Source organism: Lithobates pipiens, unplaced genomic scaffold (assembly GCF_037356315.1).
Source record: "Lithobates pipiens isolate NorthernLeopardFrog02 unplaced genomic scaffold, aLitPip1_a1.2 Scaffold_8, whole genome shotgun sequence".
NCBI classification, from domain to species: Eukaryota; Metazoa; Chordata; class Amphibia; order Anura; family Ranidae; genus Lithobates; species Lithobates pipiens.
In genome coordinates this window covers 192,948,051-192,968,640 of record NW_027507903.1, presented here as the reverse complement: position 1 = coordinate 192,968,640, position 20,590 = coordinate 192,948,051, and positions in this window count along the sequence as shown.

The following is a 20,590-nucleotide window of genomic DNA, read 5'->3' as shown; positions in this document are numbered from 1 at the left end:
ATAGTGTTGCCATCTGCAATCTTTGCAGTCAATGCATAAGTCGCAGTAAGCCCAACACTCACCTAGGGACGACCACCTTAAGAAGGCACATGAGCTGTCATCACTGAGCCCAGTGGGAGCAACGGAGCACACAAAGCCACACTCCAGGCTCTCACTGTCCAGCCTCGTCTTCTACATCTCCTTCTCCTCACAATTGTCCTCCACTCTACCTTCCATCATGCCAAGCTCACGTTTTTCTGGAAAAAGGCAGGCTTCCATGGGCCAAATGTTCGAGCGTAAAAAAAATGATGTCGCCGGATAACCCTCTTACCCAACGGTTGACGGCTGGCTTATCAGAACTGATAGCCCGTCAACTACTGCCTTATAAACTGGTGGACTCGGAGGCCTTTTGAAAATTTGTGGCCATTGGAACACCACAATGTTAGGTCCCAGGAAGGAAGTATTTCTCACAGAAGGGCATCCCTGAGCTATATGGCCATGTTCAGCAGCAAGTGAATGTATCTCTGGCACACTGTGTCGGTGCCAAGATACACCTGACCACAGACACGTGGTCTAGCTAAAACGAGCAGGGAAGGTATATAACTTTTACTGCCCACTGGGTGAACCTTCAGATGGCCATCAAGCATGTAACCCATGTAGATTTGGTTTTACCACCACGGATTGCATGCAGGCCTGCTTCTTCCTCTCCTCCTCCTACTCCATCCTACTCCCTCTCCTCCTTGGCTGACTCCTCCGTTTCCGCTGCTAGCGTCTCTTCCGCTGTGCTGCCCAAGCTCCCCAGAACCTATTCGACATGCCAGGTGAGACATTGCCATGCTGTGCTGCGTTTGTTGTGCCTGGAAGCCAAGAGCCACACTGGCCCTGCACTCCTTTCAGCTTTGCGTTTACAGGCAGATCAGTGGCTAACACCGCTCAATTTGACAGTTGGTAAAGTGGTGTGTAACAACGGTGCCAATCTGCTTAGCTCATTGAAACAGGGCAAAATTACGCACGTGCCATGCATGGCACACGTCTTAAACTTGGTCATGCAGTGATTCCTTGTCAAATACCCTGGGGTCCAGGACATCTTGCGGCAGGCAAGGAAAATCTCGGCCCATTTCAGAAGATCTTATATGGCCATGGCTCGCCTTGCTGACATTCAGCGGTGACACAGTCTGCCGGTCAGACGTCTTATTTGCGTTTGCCGGACGTGATGGAACTCAACCTTCTATATGCTTGATAGGCTGCTCCAGCAGAAATGTGCAGTTAACGTCTACCTGTACGAACTCCGAGGCAGAACAGGTTCTGGGGAGCTGGGGTTTTTTTCACCGTGCCAGTGGCTGCTCATGCGTGACACATGCAGACTTCTGCGCCCATTTGATGAGATCACCAAACTGGTCAGTCGCAGCCATGGTGCCATCAGTGACATGGTACCTTATGCCTTCTTTATGGAGCGTGCATTGCGTCGTGTCATTGATCAAGCCGTGGAGGAGCAGGAAGATGAGGAAGTTGCAATGCTGGATGAATTCCCAGGGGTTGCTACTCTGAGACAAGTCAACAACAGGAGTCTGAAGAGGAGTCAGAGGAGGATGGTGCCCGGGCCAATGAGGAGGAGCAAGAAGAGCATGCTTTAAACCTTTCTGGGATCCCTGATGTTGTGTGTGGATGGGGAGAGGAGAACGAGGAGGACGACATTATCCTGGATGATGAGCAGGAGCCAGGCCACCACACTGCTTATAGTTTAGTGAAAATGGGGGCCTTCATGCTCCAGTGTTTTAACAGGGACCCCCGTATAAAAAGCATAAGGGTCAAGACCAGTACTTGGTGGCAACGTACTTAGACCCCCGATACAAACACAAAATGGCAGAAATGTTACCACCGTCACAGAGGGCTTTTAGAATGGAGCACTTCCAGGCCTTACTTTGAGAAATGCTGCATTCTGCTTTTGCGTGCACTGGCAGAGGAGGAATTCCCACTCCCAGAGAAAAAGTTGCGGGTACCAATCCAACAGGACCTACAAGAAGAGGGAGGTTTGAAGATTTGTTGGTGACTTCTGATATGAGGTCATTCTTTCAGCCGAATCATTGACAGGTCTCATCCGGATCCAGCATCAGGGAATGCCTAGACCGACAGGTGTCCGACTACATCGGGTTAACGGCCGATGTGGACGCTCTGAGGAGTGACGACCCCCTGGACTACTGGGTGGGCAGGCTTGACCTCTGGCCAAAGCTTGCCCAATTTGCAATGGAACTGTTGGCTTGCCCCTCGTCCAGTGTCCTGTCCAAAAGGAACGTTCAGCGCAGCAGGGGGGATCATAACCGATAAGCGCACTCGTCTAGCTCACGACAGTGTTGTCTACCTCACATTTCTAAAAATGAATGAGGCATGGATCTCGGAGGAATTCAACACATGTGTTCAGTAGACCATGTATATCTCTATAAACGATTTATTAAATCTACTTTAATCTTAATTATTTCTACTTTTGGCTCACTTCCTTGTACAAAAAAAGCACACCGTACTATATGCCTGTACCCTCCTGTTTGAAGAGGTTGAGTGGTGTCATATTTTTGGGGCCCAGCAGCGAGTTGCTGGTATCAGTGCTTCTGTCAGTGCTCTCTATCTCGGTGCTGGTGTCAGTGCTCTCTCTCTATCTCGGTGCGAGGTGAGGTTTGTCATTGGTGCCAATGTGCACCAAGACTGGCGGGTCTTCCCAGCACCACCCAGTAATCTGTCCGTCAAATCCATGATGTACTGAACCCGAGTGCCCGGTAGACAACATGCGCTTCAGGTCTTTGTGACAGATTTTCCTCTCTGTCCTTCTGAGAATTGAGCCCCTTACCACCAGAATCTGTCTTTCCTTTCCCTTGACTTTACCCCTGTCTTCACTGGAGGAGTTACTCACCTGGCAGCTAGGGGCATCACTCTGCTCCAGTAATGCTGTTCCTGGCTGGTTTCTGCAATATCATGCAACGGGGCATACTTATTTGAATGCTCCAGCCCAGGATTAGCCTCTCTGACTCTTTCTCCTCTACCCATCCTGACTGTCACCCATCTACTCTGCTCTGGTGCTTGCATCTCTTTGTCTCCACCTGCCTCTGTGCTGGCCCCTGCGGACACCTGCTGGGTATGATCCCAACTCTACTTAAGTCTACTTAAGTACTTAAGTCTTCTCTGTGTTGACAGTTGCTTTCCTAGATTCAGAACCTGGACCTCCAGGAAAACAACATGCTTACATTTTGCACAGCAGTATTCACTCTCGATCTGATGATCAAGGAACACATATATGCCACAAGATGTACACCCAGTCACATCTCCATACCCACCGGTCATTGTACCCACTAATTTAATGGGGATTGGGAATTATGCTCTCTCCAATAAACTAACCACTAGCTTCCTGACACTACTACTCACAGCACTTGGGTACTCACAGCACTCAGGTTCTCTAAGGACTTGGGTACTCACAGCACTCGGGCACTCACATGCACAGTACTCGGGTACTTGCAGCACAGTACTCGGGTACTTGCAGCACACAGGTACTCACATACACTGCATTTGGGTACTCACAGCACATAGGTACTCACAGCACTTGGGTGCTCACAGCACACAGGTACTCACAGCACTCAGGTACATACACAGGTACTCACATTCACATAGTCTCACATAGATACTCAAATACACAGGTACTCACAGGTACTTACAGATACTTACATACACAAGTACTCACATACACAAGTATTCACAGATACTCACATACATACACGGGTACTCACAAGTACTCACATACACAGTTACTCACAAGTACTCACATATACAGGTACTCACAGGTACTCACATACACAGGCACTCACAAGTACTCACATACACAGGTACTCACAGGTACTCACATACACAGTTACTCACATACACAGGTACTCACATACACAGGTACTCACAGGTACTCACATACACAGGTCCTCACAGGTACTCACATACACAGGTACTCATATACACCGTCAGTCAGTTTTTTTATTATTTGTGTCTCTCTTATTTGTGTCTCTCCGCCCCTTGTAATCTGACACTTGCAGCAGTCATTAAATTTCAGTCCTCTAGTCCATCTGTCAGACTCCCCCTCACACTCTCCCTCTGGTCTGCAGTTGCACTTACCCACGGCCTCTCCCAGTCAGCCTTCTACCTCCCGGTTCCAATGGATTTACTCCTGCCTCCTCTGTCCATGTTTTTGGGGTGATACTTTCTCCAGTTACCCCCGCTCCACCACCACAATGTCTCACTGGTGGTGCTGCTCTTGGTCCTCGGGACACCTGCTACCGCTCGGTCACAGGGGAGGGGTCTTCTCTGCTCCGCTGTTCTCATACTCCCTCTCACACCATGCTGTCTCAGCGTCTGAAACTCCTACACTTCCGTGTTAAAAAGCTCTGCAACAGCACCACCTGTTTGTATTTTACTTACGATAAGCTTTTTGTAAAATACAATGTGCACCTAAATAGAAAACTAAACTAATTTCAGAGTACCTCTGAAAGTGAACAGAAGTTTAATTGACTAACTGACTACTATTTAGCAATTATGTGCTCAAGTTCATGTTTTGCAATATATGCTACACGGTCTTGCAAAATAATTAAAAACATTAAGACCACATAGGTTATAACCTGATTTTCTGGGAAGGACAATCGCTGAGTTGTCCTTCCAAAAGTTATGAGAAAGGAAGGAGAACAAATGTTTTTTTTAAAAACACAAATATGAAGTTATGGTTTTCCGGGAAATCCAACCCACAGTATGTAATAAATCATACAATATTATGCAAATCAGTTCTTGTTTCTTGTTTTCTTACCCTTGTACCTTACATTAAAACAGCATTTTTTTAAAGGGATGATTGAACTGACTCATAAAAATCGAGATTAAGCCAAAATCACATGGAGTAACTTTTAATTGTAAAAATTAGTTCCAAGTAGTTTGCAACATTTCTAGTTCCTTATTTCTTTCTTCAGGCCTTGCCTGTCCTCTTTGCTTGAGCATCAATCTTAGCTCTATATCTCTGTGCCCAGGGACCAGCAACACAGAGTTAAAAGCATTATTTGGTGGTCTGAACTTCTGCCAGATGTTGCCCACATGCACTAACATCTGTACAGCCATCGGCACAGAAACACTACAGTCTCTGCTTTCTCGGGTAGGTAACCAATGATCTTCTAACTGTACTCTCAATTGTTAGCAACAATTTTTTTTTCAAATATAATTTTATTCAATTCCAGAGGGGTCGAAGCTCCCCAGCACACATAGTAAAGCATACATACGGGGCTATGGTTACAAGAGAAGCAGTGCAAAAACCAGGTCATGAGGCAAGAAATAAACATATAGTCTCTCAGTGTACATGCAACAAAAAGAAGGAGGAAAAATATTTAACAGTAGCCCTTGTCAAAGCTCAGTCGGGTAGTACCGGAGCAGGAGTCGACCCCTACGCCCCCCCTGCAAATGAGAGGGGGAACAGCAGCCTAAAAAAAGGAGAGCGAAGTAGAGGGGTCAGGAAAAAGAAGGGGGGGTGAGAAGGGTAGAGAAAGAGAGTAAGAAAGGTTAAAAGGGCAGAAATGGACATGGACATGACGGCGGCCCCAGCCATCCTCCCAATCTAGATGGTGGAGGAGGATCAGGACGCCAATAGGCGTTGACCTTCTGCTGAAAATATGAACATGCACCAGATGTCCCAGGTCTTTTTAAAGACTTCTTGTTTATGTTGCGCCGTGAGAGTCAAGTCCTCCAGTCTCCGTACGTTCTCCACCTTCCTCAACCAATGTGCCACAGTTGGGGGGGAGTGCTGCTTCCAGTATAGAGGGATGCACACTTTAGCCGCATTGAGGAGGTGGCAGACCAGGGATCTCCTATATTTTCGGACGGAAGTCGGGGAGTGATGAGTTAGCAACAATTTAACTTGACTCAAGAGTTATTAAATAAAAAAGCTTAGAATGATGTCAGCTGGCTTGATTTATTCATTAGCATTAGGGATGCATCGAAATTTTGTCCGCCGAAACATATTGGCCGAAAATGGCCTTTTCGGCAATTTGCCGAAAGAGAATTCACGCCGATAAATTGGGCAGGGCCTGCAGGGCCCCGCCCCTGGTGCCGCCCATCGGGGGTGTCGTTCTGGAGCGCCTGTCCTTACGCTCTCCTCCTCTCCTCTCCTACCTCCTCGCCCATGCTGCAGGTAGCCTGTGGGGTCTCCCGTGTAATGTCCCCTCTCCCCGAGCGATGGCTGCATATGGATCCTCAGCCAATGTGTAAATCAGCTGTGCAGGAGCTTGGTCATGCTGTTTACTCTGAAAGTGAAAGCAAGGGAGAGGTGTCTAGCGGTGTGTGCTGTGCTCTCTGCCTCCTCCTACAGTGCAGTACCTGGCATGGAGATTGAAGGTACAGAGCTGCAGCTGCCAATTTTTAAAAAGGCGATCTATATATGTTTGTATGTAGGGATGAGCCGAACACCCCCCGGTTCGGTTCGCACCAGAACTTTCGAACGGACCCCAAATTCGAACGAACTTTAGAACCCCATTGAAGTCTATGGGACTCGAACGTTCGAAATTAAAAGTGCTGATTTTAAAGGCTAATATGCAAGATACTGTCCTAAAAAGGGTTTGGGGACCTGGCTCCTGCCCCAGGGGACATGGGTCAATGCCTAAAATGTTTTTAAAAATGGCCGTTTTGGCGGGAGCACTGATTTTAATGACGATTAAAGTGAAAATAAAAGTGAAATATTCCTTTAAATATGGTGCCTGGGGGGTGTCTGTAGTATGCCTGTGAAGTGCCACGTGTTTCCCGTGTTTAGAACAGTCCCTGCACAAAATGACATTAAACGGAAATAACACCATTTAAAACTGCTTGCGGTTTTAATGTTATATCTGGTTCCTGCAATATGGTTGAAAATCATTGAGAAAAATGGCATGGGTAGCCCTCCCTGCCCATTACCAGCCTATTTGGGTCTTGTACGCATATCAAGGGAACCCTGTACCCATATTAAAAAAAGGAAATGCGTGTGGCCCCCAGGCCCTATATACTCAGAACAGCAGTATACAGGCGGTGCAAACAAGACAGGGACTGTGTAGGTTTGTTGTGTTAAGTTGAATCTGTTTGTAATTTTCAACTGGTACATTTTTAAAGTGTAGCTCCAGTCAAAAAAACTATTTTTAAGCTTTTTGGAAAACATAGGGAAGGGTTATCACCCCTGTATAATTTGTTTTGTCGTCCATCTTTTTTCATCTCACTTGCTGTTGTCTCCTTCCGTTTGCAAGTAGGAGATGTTTGTAAATTGGATGTTTGAAAGTAGGGGCCTGCTCTATATGCTCTGCAGAAATGGCGGAACAAGGTGTTGGTTTTGCCACAACATTGTAAGCCCTCAAAGTGACTCTTGGTGGGCGCTGGAGCGCCCTGCTGTGAACGATTATATCAAGAATTGTAATTACATGCCATTGTTGAACAGTGGTAGAAAAATGTACCTTTGGTGGTTGTGGTGCTGGTGCCACAACACTATAAGTCCTCACCGTTACTCTGGGTGGGCACAGGAAGGGGCCCTCCTGTGAAATATTATATCAAGAATTGTAATTACATGTCCCTGTTAAACAGGGGCAGAAAAATTGGGCCTTAGGCACTGGTGCTGGTGCCACCACACTGCAACCTCTCCCATATACTCTAGTTTTATTGCAGGAATTAGCCCTGCTGCAAAGCATTGCATCAAAAATTGTAATTAAACGCCCCTGTTCAACAGGGGCAGAAAAATTGGGCCTTAGGCACTGGTGCTGGTGCCACCACACTGCAACCTCTCCCATATACTCTTGTTTGATTGCAGGAATTAGCCCTGCTGCAAAGCATTGCATCAACAATTGTACTTAAACGCCCCTGTTAAACAGGGGCAGAAAAATTGGGCTGATGGCATCACCCAGAACCAGAAATGTTCTTCCAACATATCAGCGGAGGAGGAAGAGGATAGACAATCAACATAACAGGACAGTCACTCAGCATCAGCATAGGCAGTCTTGAAGGGATGTGATATTTCAAAAAAAATTATTCTGTTACATCAGCTTCAGGTGCTTGGTAGCTGTGGGTGATCCAAGACTGATTAATCTTGATGAAGGTCAGTCGAACAACTGATTCAGTGGACAGGCGCACCCTGTGATCGGTAACAAAGCCACCAGCAGCACTGAAGGTGCGTTCCGAAAGAACGCTGGATGCAGGACAGGCCAGTAGCTCAATTGCATACTGTGCAAGCTCTGGCCAGTGATCCATCCTCAAGACCCAGTAAGCCAGAGGATTTTCGGTGGGAAAGGTGTCCAAGTCTGACCTTGCCCCTAGGTATTCCTGCACCATGTAAATCAGATGCTGGCGATGGGTGCTGGAACCGATCATACCTTGGGGCTGCGGACTAAAAAATTGTCTGAAAGCATCAGTCAGACGGCCACCTTCTCCACCGCTCCTTCTGACCGATGCCTCAGCAACACGTTGTCCAGGACCAGGAGTTTGTAACCTCCCAGTGTCTGGGAACGCGTTGCACAGACCTTTCTGCAAGGCCTCCCGGAGATGTCTCATCCTCTGCTCCCTCTGCGATGGCAAGATAAGGTCGGCAACCTTACCCTTGTACCGTGGATCAAGGAGAGTAGCCAGCCAGTAATGGTTCCTCTCCTTGATCCGAAGAATACGAGAATCCTTCCGCAGGCTTTGCAGGATCAGGGAGGCCATGCAGTGTAGGTTAGCTGAGGCATTCGGTCCGGAGTCCTCTGGGTCACTAAGGACAACATGATCCGCAGCTAACTCCTCCCAGCCACGTACAAGTCCACGTGTTTCTTGGGACTGTAAATCATCCCTACAAGACTGCTGCTGCTGCTGCTGATGCTGAGTGCCAGCCTCCACCTCCATGCTGACACAATCATCCTCCTCCTCCTCCTCATCCTCTTCCTGTGTGATGGGTGGCACAGCAGGAACACTGTCTGGATAAAGGGGGCCTTGATAGGCAAGGAAGTCCTCCTCTTCCTGCCTCTGTTCTGCCTCAAGTGCCCTGTCCATTATTCCACGCAGCGTATGCTCCAAGAGGTGGACAAGGGGTACAGTGTCACTGATGCATGCACTGTCACTGCTCACCATCCTTGTGGCCTCCTCAAACGGTGACAGGACAGTGCATGCATCCCTGATCATGCCCCACTGGCGTGGTGAGAAAAAACCGAGCTCCCCTGACCCTGTCCTGGTGCCGTAGTCACACAGGTACTCATTGATGGCCCTCTGCTGCGTGTGCAGCCGCTGCAGCATGGCCAACGTTGAGTTCCATCTGGTGGGCATGTCACATATAAGGCGGTTCTTGGGCAGGTTCAACTCCTTTTGGAGCTCAGCCAGCCGAGCACAGGCATTAAATGATCGGCAGAAATGCACACAGACTTTCCTGGCCTGCTTCAGGACATCCTGTAAGCCGGGGTACCTGCCCAAGAACCGCTGCACCACCAGGTTAAGGACGTGAGCTACACAGGGCACATGGGTCAGTTGTCCCTGTCGGAGGGCGGAGAGGAGGTTGGTGCCATTGTCACAAACCACCATTCCTGGCTTAAGCTGGCGTGGCGTCAACCACCTCTCGGCCTGCCCCTGCAGAGCTGACAAAACATCCGCCCCAGTGTGGCTCCTGTCCCCCAAACAAACCAGCGCAAGCACGGCATGGCATCGTTTTGCCTGCGTACTTGCGTAGCCCCTGGAACGCCTACGAAGCACCGCTGGTTCTGAGGACAGAGCACTGGAAGAGGCCATGGAGGAAGAAGAAGAGGAGGGGGTGGAGGAGAGAGGTGTGTCACAACCAATAGTAGCATTTTGGAGGCGTGGTGGCGGAACAACCTCCAACACTACTGCACCTTGTCCTGCATCCTTCCCAGCTGCCAGAAGAGTGACCCAATGGGCCGTGAAAGACAGGTAACGTCCCTGTCCATGCCTGCTGGACCATGAGTCAGCGGTAATATGCACCTTACCGCTGACCGCCCTGTCCAGCGAGGCAAGGACATTGCCTTCCACATGCCGGTAGAGAGCCGGAATCGCCTTCCGTGAGAAAAAGTGGCGTTTGGGGACCTGCCACTGAGGAACCGCACATTGTACAAACTCACGGAAGGGGGCCGAGTCTACCAACTGAAAAGGCAGCAGTTGAAGTGCTAGCAATTTAGCCAAGCTAGCATTCAACCGCTGGGCATGTGGATGGCTGGGAGTGAACTTCTTTCGCCGGTCCAGCAGCTGGGGCAGGGACATTTGCCTGTTATAATCGAACGTGGGTGTACCGCTAGCAGAGTTCCCGGAAGCACTTGGCTGTGACACACCTAATTCTACACCTTCATTCCTCTCAGAGCAGGTTTCAGAGAGGACTGAAGGTCTAGTGCGGTTGGAGATGCCAGCTGATGAGGAGCAAGGAGAGGTCCGCTTTGTTCTTTGGTGTGGGTCTTTGAGATACGCTTGCCAACATATGTCTGGTCAAGCATGTGGTGCCCAAGCGGCTGATGTTTTGGCCACGCGAGATACGCTTGAGACACATGTTGCAAATAGCAGCGGTGCGATCTGATGCACTCGTCTCAAAAAAGCCCACACCAAAGAACTTTTAGAATAACGCACAGAGGCAGCGCCCTGCACAGGCGGAGCTCTGCGGTGTGATTCAGTCGGTGTGCTGCCCCTAAGCTGGCCCCCGGAGGGCATCCTGCCTCGTTGGACATGTGCCTCCTCCTCTTCCTCCTCCTCTCTCCTTCCAGGCACCCACGTGGAGTCAGTGCCCTCATCATCCCCTCCCTCTTCATCGCTGTAGCAAACCTGGCAGTATGCTGCAGCTTGTGGAAAATGACTGCCAGATTGCTGTCCTTCTTGAGCATCCCCTCTCTCTGCGCTCACGCTACTGCCTTCCTCTAGCTGAGTGTCATCATCAGAGCCCACAAAACACTGGGCATCCTCCTGGAGCATGTACCCAACACTGTGCTCAAAGAGTTCAGGAGACTCCTCAGGAGGACGTGGTGGGTCTAGGGAAGGAGTCACTGATGATGACATTGAGAGGAGGGAAGACGATGCGTTGGCAGCTGCTTTGCTAGTACCCTGAGACTGGGTGAGAGAGGATGAGGAGGATGAAGAGGGCTTGGTCATCCACTCTACCAAGTTGTTGGCATGTTGCGGTTCAACATGTCCAGCTGCCGAAAAGAAGGACAAGCGTGTCCCATGGCCACGTGCTGATGACAATGCACCGCGTCCACGACCAGCACTGTTGTCTCTAGACACAGAGCCTGCTTGCCCTCTTTTATCGGCTCGCGCCTGTCTGCCTCTCCTTGCTGGCCTTCCAGACATGGTAATGGCCTGAAGGGAGTTGGGTAAAAAAGCAGTTGGGTAGTGTATATTGTGCTAGAGGCACACAACACCCACTAACTCCTGCAGATGCCTTTATTATAGAACAACAGAGATAAAGGGGTACTACTGACTGCAAGCTCTATTATAAAAGATAGATCACTAGCTATATAGGTGAGGTGAATATAGCGGTGTATACTGCGGTCAGGGCACGCAGACAACAACCACTACACAACAGCAAGATCGAAAATCGTCCGAAAACGATCGGTGTGTACTGTGTTGAAGGTACACAGAACACCCACTAACTCCTGCAGATGCCTTTATTATAGAACACCAGAGATAAAGGGGTATATACAGATGTATACTGTGCTGTGCTGGAGGCACACACAACTTCCAATAACTCCTGCAGATGGCAAGTGGACTCAAATAGAGAACAGCTATGTAGGTGGATATAGCGGTATGTACTGGGTACAGAGCACGCAGACAGGACGCACAAGCTCCTAACACTACTGACTGCAAGCTCTATTATAAAAGATAGATCACTAGCTATATAGGTGAGGTGAATATAGCGGTGTATACTGCGGTCAGGGCACGCAGACAACAACCACTACACAAAAGCAAGATCAAAAATCGGCCGAAAACGATCGGTGTGTACTGTGTTGAAGGTACACAGAACACCCACTGCTTCAGACGCCAACACACTACACAAGGCCGCAGCCACAGCCTGAGCTATGATTGGCCACAGGCATCCTGCCTGTGGCCAATCATGGCTCTCCTCGCTGCTGGCGCTGCGATTGGCCAAGCATGCGGGGTCACAGTGCATGCTTGGCCAATCATGAGCCAGCAATGCACTGCGCCATCACAGTGCATTGTGGGCCGTGAGCGCCACACGAATTTGGCGCGAACGGACCAAAATGTTCGGACTTCGCCGAACGGACGAACAGCCGATGTTCGAGTCGAACGTATGTTCAACTCGAACACGAAGCTCATCCCTATTTGTATGCATGTGTTTGTGTGTGTGTTATATGTGTGTGTGTGTGTGTTTATTTGTGTGCATGTGTGTTTTATATATGTGTGTGCATTTATGTGTGTGTTATATGTGTATGTGTTTATTTGTGTGCATGTGTGTTTTATATGTGTGTGCATTTATGTGTGTGTTATATGTTTGTGTTTATTTGTGTGTGTGTGTGTTATATGTGTGTGTTTATTTGTGTGTGTGTGTGTATGTGTGTATGTTTATATGTGTGTGTGTGTGCATTTGTGTGTGTGTGTGTGTTTTATATGTGTATGTTTATATGCACTGGTGAGGCACAGGCAGGCTGCATGATGGGCACCGGTAGGCTGCTGGGCACAGTGAGGCTGCATATGATGGGCACTGGTGAGGCTGCATTGATCTCCTGTACCATGTCCGCAGTCTCTGACAATCTCTTGTAGCATGTCCGCAGTCTCTGACCATCACCTGTAGCATGTCCCCAGTCTCTGACCATCTCCTGTTGCATGTCCGCAGTCTCTGACCATCTCCTGTAGCATGTCCCCAGTCTCTGACCATCTCCTGTACCATGTCCCCAGTCTCTGATCATCTCCTGTACCATGTCCCTAGTCTCTGACCATCTCCTGCAGCATGTCCACAGTCTCTGACCATCTCCTGTACCATTATAAACCTAAAAACCGGGGTATCTGGCGCTACCTATGATTAAGTAAAAATTAGATAAAGTATAGAGTAGAGATACAAAGTGAGTATTTTTATAGTCCCTAAAAATACCAGCAATCTCATAAAATGCGCTCTATATCTCAAAGGCCTATATCAGATATCCTATTCCCACACTAATGGGAATATTAGCCTCTATCAGGGACAAGGTTCAATAATCCCAAAGACTGCTGGGCGCCAGGAGCTCTATGTGATTTAACCAATGTGAACCCCTATGCGACTTTAACAATAAAATCACATAGATAATCTTGGGTGTGGCCTGGTCCGGAAATAATACGCACTTGTATCAGAAGGACCTAGACCTCAGCTTCCAAAAGGTGCTTATGTGCAAAAATATATAGAAATATGTGATATGGTGCTCACATGCAACTTATGCCAGAAATCGCATAGATGTTGGTGCATGTGAACTCATCCAGCAACATCTCACCCTCACGTATAAGCAAATCTACTCCTAAAGTGCAAATGTGTAACAAATTAAATCAAACATACAAAGTGCGTGTGCCTATATCCGAAGTGAATCAGAATTATAAAGTGCAAATTATTGTAAACATAAGCTCCAAATCTTCCTAGTGAAATACCCTACCACAAAAAATATATTGACTAAGACTGAAAAATAAATAAAATGATTAAAAAATAGAAAATAGTCAGAATCTAGATAAAAAAAAATCAGAGTCTGAAAACAAGAAGAAAAAAGCACAAAACAAACAGGCACCACACCCTAGATTGAGGTGTTTATAGAAAAGACCTAGAAATCATAGGCCAAAAACCCTATCACAAAGTGTAAGGAAGAAATAGAGGTATCGCATGTTTATTTATGGTTTATTAACATTTATAAGGAAGCATAAGAACATATATGTATAAATAATCATTGGAGAGTACTGTTGGGTATGAACAGATAGTTTTTACTTTTATTTAGGTTTATTCTATTTTATTTTATTATTTACCAGCAAGCTGGAAAATCTATATAAACCATAACCAATTATTATTTTTTCAAACCAAAATGGTATAGCGCCAAGTCTATTTCCCCTTCTAATTTCACTTTACTGTTTTCACCCACACACAAATTGAATAGAGGCCGCTCATACCAAAATTACACTAAACTGCTCCATAGTGCGACCTTACTTCCTCCTCTTTCCTCCTCTTTCCAACATGGGGGGGGGTGCTTTGGGGAAGGGGGCCCTGCGGCCCCCACCCCAAAGCACTTTGTCCCCATGTTGATGAGGACAAGGGCCTCTTCCCGACAACCCTTATCAGAATCCGGGAGCCCCCTTTAATAAGGGAAAAGAACAAAAATATTACAGCTCACACATGCAAAACTAACATTTACCTCCAGCAAGGCTTTTTAAAAACACCTAGACATTTTCAAAAAACATTATCAAAAAATATGGGGATTTGTTCACACCATATTGTTATATGGTGCTTGAGCCCACTTACTGTGACAAAGTACACCATAATTAGTGGGTCCTACACTATCCATAGACTAGGAGATTCTGCTTCTCTGAACCATGGGAGTTATACTCCTCTATATGGGAGAACATGAGGTCTCCACCATGACACAGGTGGTCACTAATGAGAAGTACTTACTGAGGGAGTGGGGTGCTCCACCCAACAGGATTTGGTCAGAATCCATACAATAGACAAACAAGATATTTGGGGGGCACACCCTAAAAAAATGCATAAAGATGGTGCTGTCATAAGACCATAAAACAGAACAAAAATATTACAGCGCACACATGCAAAACTAACATTTACCTCCAGCAAGGCTTTTTAAAAACACCTAGATTTTCAAAAAACATTATAAAAAAATATGGGGATTTGGTCACACCATATTGCTAAACGGTGCTTAAGCCCACTTACTGCGACAAAGTATCCCATAATTAGTGGGTAGAATAATTCCCTGACCGGAAATCGAACCCAGGCCACGGCGGTGAGAGCGCCAAATCCTAGCCACTAGAACACCAGGGAGAGGTGTTAATAAGGGGGCCCCCAGATTCCGACCCCCTACCCTATGTGAATGAGTATGGGGTTCATTGTACCCCTACCCATTCACCTGGTGAAAAAAAGTGTACAGAGAAAAAAACACAACACAGTTTTTTAAAATACTTTATTAGACAGCTCCGGTGGTCTTCTCTTCTTCCATCTTCGGGGGTCTTCTTGCCGGACTCCCAGCATCCTCCGGGACTGTGACATCTGGGGACAGGGATCCTGAGCAGTCGGATGAATCAGAGGAAGAGGAGAGAGTCCCCTCCTCCCAGGCACTCAGAAAACAGGTGCAGTATTATACTGAATTGGTGCGTACCACATTCAGAATGCCTGCTGCTGAAGTCGCTACGTCCTCTGTTTCTTCCCTGGGAGTCAGGAAAGCCCCACAGACTGCCTATTCCTTTCCAATCCATCCCTTAATGAATGAATTGTTGTATGAGGATTGGGGACATCCCGATAAACTGTTTGCTCCTCCTAAAAGGTTTTCTATGCATTATCCTCTGGAGGAAAATTTCACCAAGAAGTGGGGGGTCCCATCTGTTGATGCGGCTGTTTCTTGCATGAATAAAAACCTTACTTGTCCCTTGGATAATGCGCAGGTATTTAAGGATCCAACTGGTAAGAAGCTGGAAACCTTATTAAAAGCCTCCTTTTCCATGACTGGCGCTGTGGTGCAACCTACAGTCGCAGCCGTGGGGTTGTGTCAGTTCCTCAAGGAACAGGTTAAGCAGATGCTTGGGCTCCTTCCCAGTGAGGAAGTAGAAAATTATGCAGAACTGCCTCATATTCTGTGTTTCATGATTGATGCGATTTTGGATTCTGTCCAACAGGCATCACGTTTGTCCCTCATGTTGGTACACATGCGAAGGGCCCTATGGCTAAAGAATTGGGCAGCTGAACTGTCATGCAAGAAGCATTTGATTGGGTTCCCGTTTAAAGGGGAACGTTTGTTTGGAGAAGAATTAGACAAATTCGTCCAAAAAATTTCAGGGGGTAAATCTACTCTCCTTCCAGTCAAAAGGAGCAAGCGTCCTTCATTCAGGCGTGCTCTCTCTCCCGGAGCATCAAGCTCTAAGCAGTGGCGACGGCCTTCTCAACCCTCCTCTACAGGAAAGGCTCAAGGCCGAGCCCAGGGACAGAAAAAGACTTGGGGGCGAAAGCAGAGCCCAAAAGCTTCCCTGTGAAGGGGCGCCCCCGCTCGGCCGAGTGGGGGAAGGCTCCTGCGATTTGCAGGAGCCTGGCGGGAAGAGATCCGGGACAAGTGGGTGATCTCTTCAATATCTCTGGGCTACAGGCTAGAGTTTCAGGAGATTCCACCTTCTCGCTTTCTAAGGTCAAGGATCCCCAGGGATCCAGTAAAGCAAAAACCGCTATGTCTGGCCTTAGATCACTAACTATACCAGGGGGTGATAGTAGAAGTGGACCCAAAAGAACAGGGTTCAGGGTTTTACTCAAATCTCCACCGTTCCAAAGCCAAATGGAAGTGTCAGACCTATCCTAGATCTGAAGGATCTGAACCGGTTTACACATCTGGTCCTTCCGAATGCAGTCAATTCGCACTGTGGTCTCCTCCCTGCAAGGGGGAGAATTTATGGCATCAATAGATATCAAAGATGCATATCTCCATGTGCCAATTTTTCCCGCACACCAAAAATTTCTAAGGTTCGTGGTAGAGCGGCGCCATTTTCAGTTTGTGGCCTTGCCGTTCGGGCTTGCTACGGCCCCTCGAGTCTTCACAAAGATTCTGGACCCTCTCTTAGCAAACCTAAGAGCTCAGGGTATAGTCGTCATGGCTTATCTAGACGATTTGCTTCTCATGGAGAAAACGGCAGCGTTCCTGAACCACAGCGTCTCCAGAACGCTAGAACACCTGGAACGCCTAGATTGGATCATAAACCTAGAAAAGTCGTCCCTACAGCCTGCCACCAGGTTGGAATACCTGGGCCATCGACACCACTCAGGGCAAGGTGTTTCTTCCAAGGCCAAAGGCCTTGGCCATTGGGGATCTGGTGCGCCTAATTCTGGGCAGAAGATCTTCCCCCATTCGGTTGTGCATGAGACTGTTAGGGAAAATTGTCGCCTCCTTCGAGGCCGTCCCATTCGCCCAATTCCACTCAAGGCCTCTGCAAAGATGCATCCTTGTGGCTTGGAACAGGAAGCCCCAAGCCTTGGATCTTCCTATGCGTCTATCCCCAGGGACACACAAGAGTCTCGTCTGGTGGTTACAAACCAAGAATTTGATGAAGGGCAAAACTTTTCTTCCTCTTCCATGGAAGATTATCACAACAGATGCCAGCCTGACAGGCTGGGGAGCAGTATTGGAGGAGACGTGCTCGCAGGGGAAATGGTCTGAGATCGAGAAGCTATTGCCCATAAATATCTTGGAGATCCGGGCAGTTTATATGGCTCTCATAAAGTGGTCTTACAGACTACGAGGTCTCCCGGTTCGGGTCCAGTCCGACAATGCCACAGCAGTGGCTTATATCAATCACCAGGGCGGTACCAGGAGTCTGGTGGCCCAAAAAGAGGTGAATCGCATTCTTGTCTGGGCAGAAAAACATGTTCCGTGTCTTTCTGCAGTCTTCATTCCAGGAGTGGAAAATTGGCAGGCAGATTTTCTGAGCCGCCAGCAGTTGTGCCCAGGAGAGTGGGCTTTGCACGTGTTTCGGAACATATGTCACAGGTGGGGTACTCCAGACGTAGATCTGTTTGCATCCAGGTTCAACAGAAAACTGGACAATTTTGTGTCAAGGACAAGAGATACATTTGCTCAGGGGTCAGATGCTCTGACAGTTCCCTGGGATCAGTACAATCTGATCTATGCCTTCCCCCCGAGCCCGCTTCTGTCGCAGTTCCTGGGAAGAGTCAAGAGGGAGACAAAGTCGGCCCTTTTGGTGGCTCCGGCTTGGCCCAGGCGACCATGGTACGCGGAGATCATGAAGTTGTCAGTAGGCAGGCCATGGACCCTCCCTCTCCGGCCAGACCTGCTCTCACAGGGTCCAATCTACCATCCTGCTTTACGCAGTCTGAATTTGACGGTTTGGCTGCTGAGACCCACATTCTGAGAGACCGTGGCCTTTTTACTCTGGTCAATGCCAGAAAGCCGGCCTCCAGGCTTATTTATTACAAAATCTGGAGGGCATATGTTTCCTGATGTGAACTCAGGAAATGGCATCCTAGAAAGTATGTCATTAGCAGGATCTTGGCCTTTCTCCAGTCAGGCCTAGAAATGAATTTGGCCATAAGCACTATCAAGGTGCAGATTTCGGCCCTGTCAGTGTTTTTTCAAAAGCCACTTGCATCGCATTCCCTGGTGCGGGCTTTTATCCAGGGGGCCATGCGGATTAGACCGCCAGTCAAACCTCCGGTATGCCCTTGGGATCTGAATTTGGTTCTCTCGGCTTTGCAGGGGCAACCATTTGAACCTTTGCATCTGGCTTCTTTAGTTCTCCTGACTAAATTGGTCTTCTTGGTAGCCATATCCACGGCTAGAAGAGTATCAGAACTAGCAGCTCTTTCCAGCAAGGAGCCGTATCTAATTATTCATAAGGACCGGGTGGTCATGTGTCCCAACAGGTCCTTTCTACCTAAGGTGGTTTCGGGATTCCATTTGAATCAAGACGTAATCCTACCATCCTTTTTTCCGGACCCACAGTCCGCAGAAGAAGAATCTTTGCACACTTTGGATGTGGTTAGAGCAATCAGTGTTTATCTTCAAGCAACTGCTCAGATAAGGAAAACTGATTGCTTATTTATTTTGCCGGAAGGCCCTAGGAAGGGCCAGGCGGCGTCTAAATCCACTCTCTCAAGGTGGATTAGACAGGTTATTTCTCAGGCCTATAGTGTAAAGGGGAAGATTCCTCCTTTTCAAGTGAAAGTGCACTCTACTAGGGCTGTTAGTGCTTCTTGGGCAGTGCATCACCAGGCCTCCCTGGCTCAGATCTGTAAGGCTGCAACTTGGTCATCAGTCCACACATTCACCAGGTGGATGTCAGAGGGCAAGAGGATATCGCCTTCGGGCGCAGCGTACTGCAAGCTGCAGTTTAGGTCCTCCGGTCCCTGGCGGTCTATAATTATGGTCTGTGTCTCCCTCCCCTCAATCTGAGCATTGCTATGGGACATCCCACTATGTAATGAAGCTCCTGTGTCCCGTGGATGATCAAGAAAATTGGATTTTTATATACAGCTTACCTGTAAAATCCTTTTCTTGAGAGTACATCACGGGACACAGGGCTCCCACCCCTCTTGGGTTTTACGTGGTTTATTATTGCTTTGCTACAAAACTGAGGTGCCTCCCATATGGGAGGGGTTATATAGGGGAGGAATTCTCCTTAATTGGGGTCAACCAGTGTCCAATCACCAGAGGTGCCTATATAACCCACTATGTAATGAAGCTCCTGTGTCCCGTGATGTACTCGCAAGAAAAGGATTTTACAGGTAAGCTGTATATAAAAATCCCATTATATATATATATCCCTATGCAGCATGTGGATAATATAACTGTGAAACACTGTGAATACCACCATCTCTGTGTTGAATATATAAACAAGGTAATTACAGTTGTGACATATAATCTTTTTTTTTATTGACATACGTCATTAAGTAAGAATACCGACATAGATTCAGATCTGTTGGGATTTTATACCCTTCAGACAATGTATCAGATAACAGAAGCTATTTTGCCAGTGTAACCCTTGCTAGTCAATTGATTGCAGGTAAACATATATATTATTTTTTTTGTATATTTTTTTTGTGTGCATTGTGTGTGCACCGCTGCCTCCCTCTGATACCCTCGCACACCTAAAATTAAGTGTGACCTCTTGCAGATAGAACCAAATTCCCTGCCTGTCCCTTGGATGACTGACCCCTGTGAGAATATCCTGGTGTGATTTTTTTTTGTGTTTTAGTTTTTGTCATAAATATTCAGTTTTTACCAAAGGTAGGACCTACTTCAATATCCCGGATCCCTGTATATACAGGTTGTTTTTAAATGAGTATTATAATAAATAATAAACATTAATATTGTGTATTGATGCACTATAGATGTTCACACTCCTCCCTGAAGAAGATCGAATACAACATTAAAACGCATTGGGGTTATCTCTAATGGCAATTCACTGTTGTGCATTGTATACTGTTATTGTCATATTGGACATCCATTATGAAAAACATGTTGTACACCAGAGCTCTTGTTGTCCTTTTTTGTTTATGTATTACCCCTTTCTCCAGTTTTTTGGTATTCTCCTGACCTGTAAACACTGCGCTATATACTCCTGACCTGTGAACTTTAATTACTCCAGGCCTGTATAAGTTCATATTTTGACATTTGCATTACTATATTTAGTAAGGGCTGGTTTACACCAGAATGCGGTGCAGGAAAGGTGCATTCCATGTGCGTTTTCATCACCGCAGGTCATAGAGGAACCATCTATATAAATGGGACTTTATTGGTACTATTAAGGCAAAAAAAAAATTATATAGAAAAATATAATTTATTGTACATAGAAATAATATAGAAATTACACATACAAAAATCAAGGATGCATAATAGAGCACAGACAATGGTGAACAGAAAACATGTAATCCCAAACCCAACGACGTTTCAGA